Source organism: Schistocerca americana, chromosome X (assembly GCF_021461395.2).
Source record: "Schistocerca americana isolate TAMUIC-IGC-003095 chromosome X, iqSchAmer2.1, whole genome shotgun sequence".
NCBI classification, from domain to species: Eukaryota; Metazoa; Arthropoda; class Insecta; order Orthoptera; family Acrididae; genus Schistocerca; species Schistocerca americana.
In genome coordinates, this window is record NC_060130.1 from 879,992,310 (window position 1) to 880,001,524 (window position 9,215).

At 52.7% G+C, this 9,215-nt stretch overlaps 2 non-coding genes across 2 annotated transcripts; both read right to left on the minus strand.

Moving 5' to 3' along the window:
- Positions 1-1,173: 1,173 nt before the first annotated feature.
- On the minus strand, positions 1,174-1,248 carry Trnas-cga. Its single transcript has one exon. It is a non-coding gene; the product is annotated as a tRNA-Ser (tRNA).
- A 527-nt stretch (positions 1,249-1,775) lies between these two features.
- On the minus strand, positions 1,776-1,850 carry Trnas-cga. Its single transcript has one exon. It is a non-coding gene; the product is annotated as a tRNA-Ser (tRNA).
- Between the last annotated feature and the right edge of the window lie 7,365 nt (positions 1,851-9,215).

Sequence of the window (9,215 nt, forward strand, 5' to 3'; positions counted from 1 at the left end):
CATTTTTTTTTTACTTCATTCAGAATGGGTTGAATGTGCGGAAGCCCATTCTGAACAATTAAATTGAGTGTGTGCGCAAAGCAGGGGATGTGTTTCCAGGCTGTGAGTCTTATAGCTGCCACAATGTTAGCAGCATTGTTGCTGACAACACAGACGACTTTTTCTTGAATGCCCCATTCCCTTGTGACACGTAGCAGTTCTTCCGAGAGTTTTTCTGACGTGTGCCTTTCGTCGTATTTAAAGCACTCTAGGAGGGAAGACGCCAGGTCCAGGTCTTTAACGTAGTGTGCTGTCACCGACAAATAACTCTCATTTGTAGTTGAGGTCCACCCATCCATTGTCAGCACAACCGCTTCCGCAGAATTAATTTTGGCTCTCACAATTTATTTCATCATGGCGCACTGTTGCTGTAGCAGCGTATTGGAAATGGTCTTCCGAGATGGCATTCTGTAAGCACCATTCAGTTTGCCTAAAAAACTTTGGAAATGTTTACTTTCCACTATGTTGAAGGGCAAATAATCCTTTACAACAGTCTGCAGAAGTGCGAAATCTGTCTCCTGATTTCTTTTGTTAGAAAGAGGTTTCGGAAAATACATGGGTAATGTTCCGTGATATGGAGGTCTGCTTTCTGATACTGAAGTGGTACTGTTATTTTCTGGCACCAACTGCTGTTCGCTTCTGGCATTTGCTGATGTTAGTTCCGGATTGTGCGGGTTTTTTATCCAAGAAATATCGGAAGATGCAGGAGCAGGGGGCGCTAAGCGTCTGGCTGACAATGGCACTGTTGGATGCAGCACTCGAACATGACGCGCTAGATTAAATGTATTTCCTCCTTTATATGAAATACACTTAGAACAATAATTGCACTTTGCTTTCCCATCACCTAAATCGGCGAAGAAACCCCAAATTTCACTACTTTTACGCGATCGCGAGTTGCTAGCCATTGTATAAGAGTGAACAGACACAAAAACTGCTTTCCAAAGAAAATAAAGAGGGATTTTACCTAAAAGTGTACCAATGACTACAGGTGACAGTTTACGTTTTGAATTTGGAGGGTTATTATTCTCAACAAAAATAAAATCTACAGGAAAACTTCTGAATAATTCAGAATGAGATTTTCACTCTGCAGCGGAGTGTGCGCTGATATGAAACTTCCTGGCAGATTAAAACTGTGTGCCCGACCGAGACTCGAACTCGGGACCTTTGCCTTTCGCGGGCAAGCGCTCTACCAACTGAGCTACCGAAGCACGACTCACGCCCGGTACTCACAGCTTTACTTCTGCCAGTACCTCGTCTCCAACCTTCCAAACTTTACAGAAGCTCTCCTGCGATCCTTGCAGAACTAGCACTCCTGAAAGAAAGGATATTGCAGAGACATGGCTTAGCCACAGCCTGGGGGATGTTTCCAGAATGAGATTTTCACTCTGCAGTGGAGTGTGCGCTGAAATGAAACTTCCTGGCAGATTAAAACTGTGTGCCCGACCGAGACTCGAACTCGGGACCTTTGCCTTTCTCGGGCAAGCGCTCTACCAACTGCGCTACCGAAGCACGACTCACGGCCGGTACTCACAGCTTTACTTCTGCCAGTACCTCGTCTCCAACCTTCCAAACTTTACAGAAGCTCTCCTGCGATCCTTGCAGAACTAGCACTCCTGAAAGAAAGGATATTGCAGAGACATGGCTTAGCCACAGCCTGGGGGATGTTTCCAGAATGAGATTTTCACTCTGCAGCAGAGTGTGCACTGATATGAAACTTCCTGGCAGATTAAAACTGTGTGCCCGACCGAGACTCGAACTCGGGACCTTTGCCTTTCGCGGGCAAGCGCTCTACCAACTGAGCTACCGAAGCACGACTCACGCCCGGTACTCACAGCTTTACTTCTGCCAGTACCTCGTCTCCAACCTTCCAAACTTTACAGAAGCTCTCCTGCGATCCTTGCTGTGGCTAAGCCATGTCTCTGCAATATCCTTTCTTTCAGGAGCGCTGTCAGCAGCACACTACGCTGCTCTTGAGCCATAGAATATGCAAGCAGAGAAAGCAGGAGAAGACACATAAGTTACAGAATGTGGGCAATAAAACAGGAGACACATAGAGACAAACACGGAGCCGTTCACACTCATCGATAATCCACACTGCTAACTGATGAGACGACGCACAAACTCTGAAGATGACGATGGCACTGGTGAACGAGGGAGTGTGACGGGGAACACTGAACACTAAACACGACAGCACACACTAGACACTGATGGCGATGATCTCCGGCGCGCGTGTGCGAGTCCGGGGACCTGCCAAGAGAGGAGGAGGAGGAAGGGGAGTGGGAGAGGGAGAGGGGAGAGCAGAGATGCCATGGACAGGGGAGAAAGGGGGGGAGGGAGGAAGGGGGAGGGGAAGCCCGGGGGGAAGAGTGGTGAAGGGAGGGGACGGGGGAAAAGGAAAGAGAAGGGGAGGGAAGGGAAGAGAAGGGAGGGAGGGAGGGTGCCTAAAGGAAAGGACACCGGAAGTGGGTGGTGGGGCAGGGTCAAAGTTTATAGGAGGGGTAGATGGAGGGGAGGAGGACATCATCAGGGAGGGGGAGCTGGCGGAAGCCACCTTGGGAGAGAGTAAGGAGGGTGGAGAGATGGAGACCGGGCGGGACGTGGGAATACAGGCGCGGCAGCGGGCGGGGATGGGAGAGGATTGGGGAGACGAGCGGGTGAGGAGGATCGAGTTTACAGGAGGTGTACAGGATCCGTATCCTTTCAAGGAAAAGGAGGAGGTGGGGGAAGGGGATGAGATCATACAGGATCCGCGTGGGGGAGGGGAGACGGATGCGATAGGCGAGGCGGAGAGCATGGTGTTCAAGGATTTGGAGGGATTTATAAAAGGTAGGGGGGGGCGGAGATCCAGGCTGGATGGGCATAACAAAGGATAGGGCGGATGAGGGATTTATAGGTGTGGAGGATTGTGTAAGGGTCCAGACCCCACGTACGGCCGGAAAGGAGCTTGAGGAGACGGAGTCGGGAACGCGCCTTGGCTTGGATTGTATGGAGATGGGGAGTCCAGGAGAGGCGACGGTCGAGGGTGACGCCAAGGTACTTAAGGGTGGGAGTGAGGGCGATGGGACGGCCATAGACGGTGAGATAGAAATCAAGGAGGCGGAAGGAGGGGGTGGTTTTGCCTACAATGATCGCCTGGGTTTTCGAAGGATTGACCTTGAGCAACCAGTGGTTACACCAAGCGGTGAATCGGTCAAGATGGGATTGGAGAAGGCGTTGGGAGCGTTGCAGGGTGGGGGCAAGGGCGAGGAAGGCGGTGTCATCGGCAAACTGGAGGAGGTGGCCGGGGGGCGACGGCGGCGGCATGCCCGCCGTGTACAAAAGGTACAGAAGGGGGGAGAGGATGGAGCCTTGGGGCACACCGGCGGAGGGGGAAAAAGGTGTAGGAATCTGTGTTATGGATGGTGACATAGGAAGGACGGCGGGAGAGAAAGGAACCGATCAGACGGACGTAGTTAATGGGAAGGGCAAAGGTTTGGAGCTTGAAGAGGAGACCGGAATGCCAGACGCGGTCATAAGCGCGTTCGAAGTCAAGGGAGAGGAAGATTGCGGAGCGACGGGAATTAAGCTGTTCGGAAAGGAGATGAGTGAGGTGAAGGAGAAGATCGTCGGAAGAGAAAGATGGCCGAAAGCCACACTGGGTGACGGGAAGGAGGCGGTGCTGGCGGAGATGCTGGTGGATGCGGCGGGTGAGGATAGATTCCAGGACCTTGCTGAAGACCGAGGTAAGGCTGATGGGACGGTAGGAGGAGACGCCGGACGGCGGTTTGCCAGGTTTAAGGAACATGAGGATACGGGAGGTTTTCCACAGGTCGGGGTAGTAACCGGTGGACAGGACGACATTGTAGAGCCTGGCCAGGGTGGAGAGGAAAGAGACAGGAGCTTCACGAAGGTGACGGTAGGTGGCACGATCGTGACCAGGAGCGGTGTTGCGTTTTGTGCGGAGTGTATCAATGAGATCCTGTGTAGTGATAGGGGCATTGAGTTCCGTGTGTGTACTGTTGTCCAAGTACTGGAAACCAGAAGCGAGGGGAGGGACAGAGGTGTCAGTGCGATCGCGGATATCCGGGAAGAGGGAGTAATCGAACTGGGGATCGTCGGGGATGGAGAAGACATCGGAGAGGTAGGAGGCAAAGTGATTGGCCTTACTAAGTGTGTCAGGGAAGGGGTGATCATCGTGGAGAAGAGGATAGTAGGGGGAGGGTTTAGTTCCGGTAAGGCGACGGAAGGCCGACCAGAACTTGGACGAGTTGATTGGTAGGGTTGCATTTAAACGGGTGCATGTCTGTCGCCAGTCCCGGCGTTTCTTAGCCGCGAGCAAATTACGAACGTATCGCTGGAGTTGCCGGTGGCGTCGTAGTGTGTCCGGGTCAGGCGTGCGGAGGAAGGCACGGTAGAGACGACGGGATTCACGGAGGAGGAGAACGGCCTGTGGGGGTAAGGTAGGACGGTGGGGGTGGATGGCGACAGTAGGAACGTGGGCCTCCACGGCCTTAGACAAGGTCTGCTGGAGAAAGGAGGCGGCATGGGTGACATCGTCAGGGTGGTGGTAGGTGAGAGGGTGGCTATCGACCTGGGTGGAAAGGGTATCCCGGTAGACATTCCAGTCGGCTTGGGAATAGTCGTGGACATACTTAGGGGGAGGGTCAGTACGAGGGTCGGGGCGAGGGCGACGACCGTCTGAAACGGAGAGGAGGACAGGGAGATGGTCGCTACCAATAGGCTCCAGGACATCCACCGTTATGTGGCCAAGGAAGTTGGGGGAGGAGAGGATAACATCAGGAGTGGAGTTGGATTCAGGACGGGTATGCCGGGGGATGGGGACGAGGTCACCTTGAAGGGTGGAGAGGAACCGATGCCATCGCCGTAACTGGGCAGCGGAACGACTATGGATGTTGAGGTCGGCGGCGATCACGTAGGAGGAAAAGGTACGATCGACGTGGGAGAGGAAGTCGAAGGGAATAGGAGCGTTGGGGCGGACATAGATGGTGGCGCAGGTAACGGTAAGGCCGGGGAAGAAGAGACTAAGGATCAGGTGTTCGGTGGGGTCGGGAAGGAGAGGTTGGAGCCGAACGGGGATCTGGCGGTGGTGACCAATGGCAACTCCGCCACGCGCAATTGGGAGGGGATTATCGGAGCGGTGGAGGAGGTAGGGCGAAGTGTGAATGGTGTGGTGGGGTTGGAGGAAGGTTTCATTAAGGAGGAAGGCATCCACGCGGTGGGTGGCAAGGGTGTGCAGGAAGAGGTTCCTGTTGGCGGGTAGGGAGCGGATGTTGTTGAAAAGGATACGCTGCTGTCGCGCCATGATAGGGATTTAGACGAGGGTGTCGAGGCGGGAGAAGGTGAAATGGGCCTGGTTGTTGGAGTAGGTGGCGTACATCTTGAGTTGGAATATGGAACGGGCGGCGAGGGAGATCTGTTGGAGGGTGTGTGGGCGCTGAAAGGGATGAACATTCTGGAGGACGATGGTAAGGAACCTGATGATGTCCTCAGCGGTGGGGGGGGGGGGGACGAAGGGAATTGCCAGGAGGGGTGTGGGCGTCCAGGGGACGGACAGGGACGGTGAGTTCAGGAGTGGTTGGAGGGGGTCGGGCTTTACACTTTTGGGAGTAGGTGGGATGGGGGAGATTGCAGGTATTGCAGGAAGGAGGGGATTGGAGGTTAGGGCACTGCCTGAGGAAGTGCGCTTGCCGGCAATGCGGGCAGGTAGGGGCCTCGCGGCACTCAGCTGTGGGGTGCGCGTTATAGCGCAGACACCTCTGGCAGCGCAGGGATTGAGGAGGGGAACGGAAGGGGTCGACCTTGTACCGCTGGTTAAAAAGGAGGGCACCCTCCTTCAGGAGACGGTCAATGGAGGGGGCGTGCTCAGAAAAAACCCGCATAAGGCTGGTGGGGCCGGCGAATCTGATGTTTTTTTTTTTTTTTTTTTTTTTTTTACTTTATTGTTATTTTAAAACTTGTACAACTCAGGTAGGCTGGCAGCGGCACACTACGCCGCTCTTCAGCCATAGCGTTTTACAAGAGTATAAAACATGGTGAATGACAATGAACAAAGTGACGGGCAAAAGATAGAGGTCACAGAGACATAAAAAACACGGAGTCGTTCACATGTGACGATAACAACACTGAAAACACGTTGGCACGGCGCACAAAACACTGATGAGTCCGACGGCACAAGTGAACGTAGGAGTGGGACGGCGGACACCAAAAACACTATACGACGTCACACACACAAGACACAAAAGGCGACGATCTCCGGCGCGCCGGAAGTGGGGGGCGGGGCAGGGTCAAAGTTGATAGGAGGGGTAGATGGAGGGGACGAGGACATCATCAGGGAAGGGAGCTCGCGGAAGCCACCTTGGGAGAGGGTATGGAGGGTGGAGAGATGGAGACCGGGTGGGACGTGGGAATACAGGCGCGGCAGTGGGCGGGGGTGGGAGAGGATCGGGGAAATGAGCGGGTGAGGAGGATCAAGTTTACGTGAGGTGTACAGGATACGTATCCTTTCAAGGAAAAGGAGGAGGTGGGGGAAGGGGATGAGATCATACAGGATCCGCGTGGGGGAGGGGAGACGGATGCGATAGGCGAGGCGGAGAGCATGGCGTTCAAGGATTTGGAGTGATTTATAAAAGGGAGGGGGGGCGGAGATCCAGGCTGGATGGGCGTAACAAAGGATAGGGCGGATGAGGGATTTATAGGTGTGGAGGATTGTGGAGGGGTCCAGACCCCACTCGCGGCCGGAAAGGAGCTTGAGGAGACGGAGTCGGGAACGTGCCTTGGCTTGGATTGTCTGGAGATGGGGAGTCCAGGAGAGGCGACGGTCGAGGGTGACGCCAAGGTACTTAAGGGTGGGAGTGAGGGCGATAGGACGGCCATAGACGGTGAGATAGAAGCGAATCTGATGTTTTTTTTTTTTTTTTCTTTATTGTTATTTTCAAACCCGTACAAACAGGCAGGCTGTCAGCAGCATGGTACGCCGCTCTTCAGCCGTAGAGGAGATAAAGAGAGAACAGAAAGAATACACAAATGTGACATAACGGTGGGTAATAAAACAGTAGACACATAAAGACAAACACGGAGCCGTTCACACTTGACGAAAATTCACTACAAACTGTTGTCACGACGCACTAACACCGAAGATGGCGATGGCACAGGTGAACGATGGAGTATGACGGGAACACTGAACACGAAACACGACGGCACTCACGAGACACTGATGGCGATGATCTCCGGCGCGCGAATGTCCACTCAGCGTGTACGAGTCCGGGGACCTGCCAAGAGAGGAGGTGGAGGAGGAGGAAGGGGAAATGGGAGAGGGGAGAGCAGAGATGCCATGGGCAAAGGAGAGAGGGGGAGGGAGGAAAGGGGAGTGAAGCCCGGAGGAGTGGGTAGGAGGGAGGGGGGAAAGGAAAGAGAAGGGAAGGGAAAAGGGGGGGGGAGGGAGGGTGCCTGAAGGAAAGGACACAGGAGGGGGGGGGAGGATCAAAGTTGATAGGAGGGGTAGATGCAGGGGAGGAGGACATCATCAGGGAGGGGGAGCTGGCGGAAGCCACCTTGGGAGAGGGTAAGGAGGGTGGAGAGATGGAGACCAGGTGGGACATGGGAGTACAGGCGCGGCAGCGGGCGGGGGTGGGAGAGGATCGGGGAAATGAGCGGGTGAGGAGGATCAAGTTTACGTGAGGTGTACAGCATACGTATCCTTTCAAGGAAAAGGAGGAGGTGGGGGAAGGGGATGAGATCATACAGGATCCGCGTGGGGGAGGGGAGACAGATGCGATAGGCGAGGCGGAGAGCATGGCGTTCAAGGATTTGGAGTGATTTATAAAAGGGAGGGGGGGCGGAGATCCAGGCTGGATGGGCATAACAAAGGATAGGGCGGATGAGGGATTTATAGGTGTGGAGGATTGTGGAGGGGTCCAGACCCCACTCGCGGCCGGAAAGGAGCTTGAGGAGACGGAGTCGGGAACGTGCCTTGGCTTGGATTGTCTGGAGATGGGGAGTCCAGGAGATGCGACGGTCGAGGGTGACGCCAAGGTACTTAAGGGTGGGAGTGAGGGCGATAGGACGGCCATAGACGGTGAGATAGAAGCGAATCTGATGTTACGAAAGTGGTACTTGATAGGCGTATTTGTACGTACCCATTGTGAGAACACTCATATTTTTGCCAATTTTGAGGAAAATCATTTACTTTTACGTGTTACGGGTGTAACTTTAAGTAAATTTAATTTGTTTTTAACAGTATAACAATCCTTCGTTTCTGAAATTTATATCCAGAAGTCAAATAGCGCAGTTCAGGGTGACAGCTGTCGGCAGGTAAGTTAACCGCCAACCTACTCTACCACATGATCGGCAGACGTTTGAAGCTGACATCTGTCGGCAGCTAAGTGTACCGCCAACCTGTTTTACCGCATAATCAGCAGATGGCAGTGTGAACGCTTGTTGCATGGTGTCTGCTGCTTTAAACGTGTTCCATTGCGATCAGTGCCGGACAAAGTATCACACTCAGACTTATTTTAATATGTACTCATCAAATTATTATAAACTGCATTACAGAGCAGGGGGAGAAGAGTGTGTCGGAGAGAAACCGTTGTGTGTTTTAATACTGATGCAACCCTTGAGTTTGCAAGTGCAATAAAATGTTGCTTCGGCATTAAAACTACAATACGTTTCTGTTACTTCGTTTTACTGATTCACGGTGTTCTACACCATTGACTAGTGATGGGGAGCTCGTGAATGAGTCGTTCAAATGAACGCTTCACTCCAGTGAAGTGTGAATTAACCACTCAATTTCAATGAACTGGTACTTCAAACTCTTCACAGATAGCACACTCCACACTTGCCGACGTTGCTCCTGCTTTGTTATTGTTACAAAGTAGCGTTTTAATTACAATTTTACCCGTCGATAGTACAAGGGAAGTAGAAGATTTAACAGTCGTCGCATGTGCAGCATTTATTTTACTACAAAAAGCTGGTCATCAGAAAAGAAGAAGAAATGACGCCGATGGACGACCTCTCTTTTAAAAAGTAGCGAGCAGTGTGGTGGGACAGAGTAATGTCTACCTTAAAGCTGAATTGTAATATGGACTACTTCATATATATTTTTTTCCAAATGAAGGCTATAGATTTCTAGTAGTTATTGAATTGTGTATGCCCTGAAATTCCCAGAGATAACGCTTCCT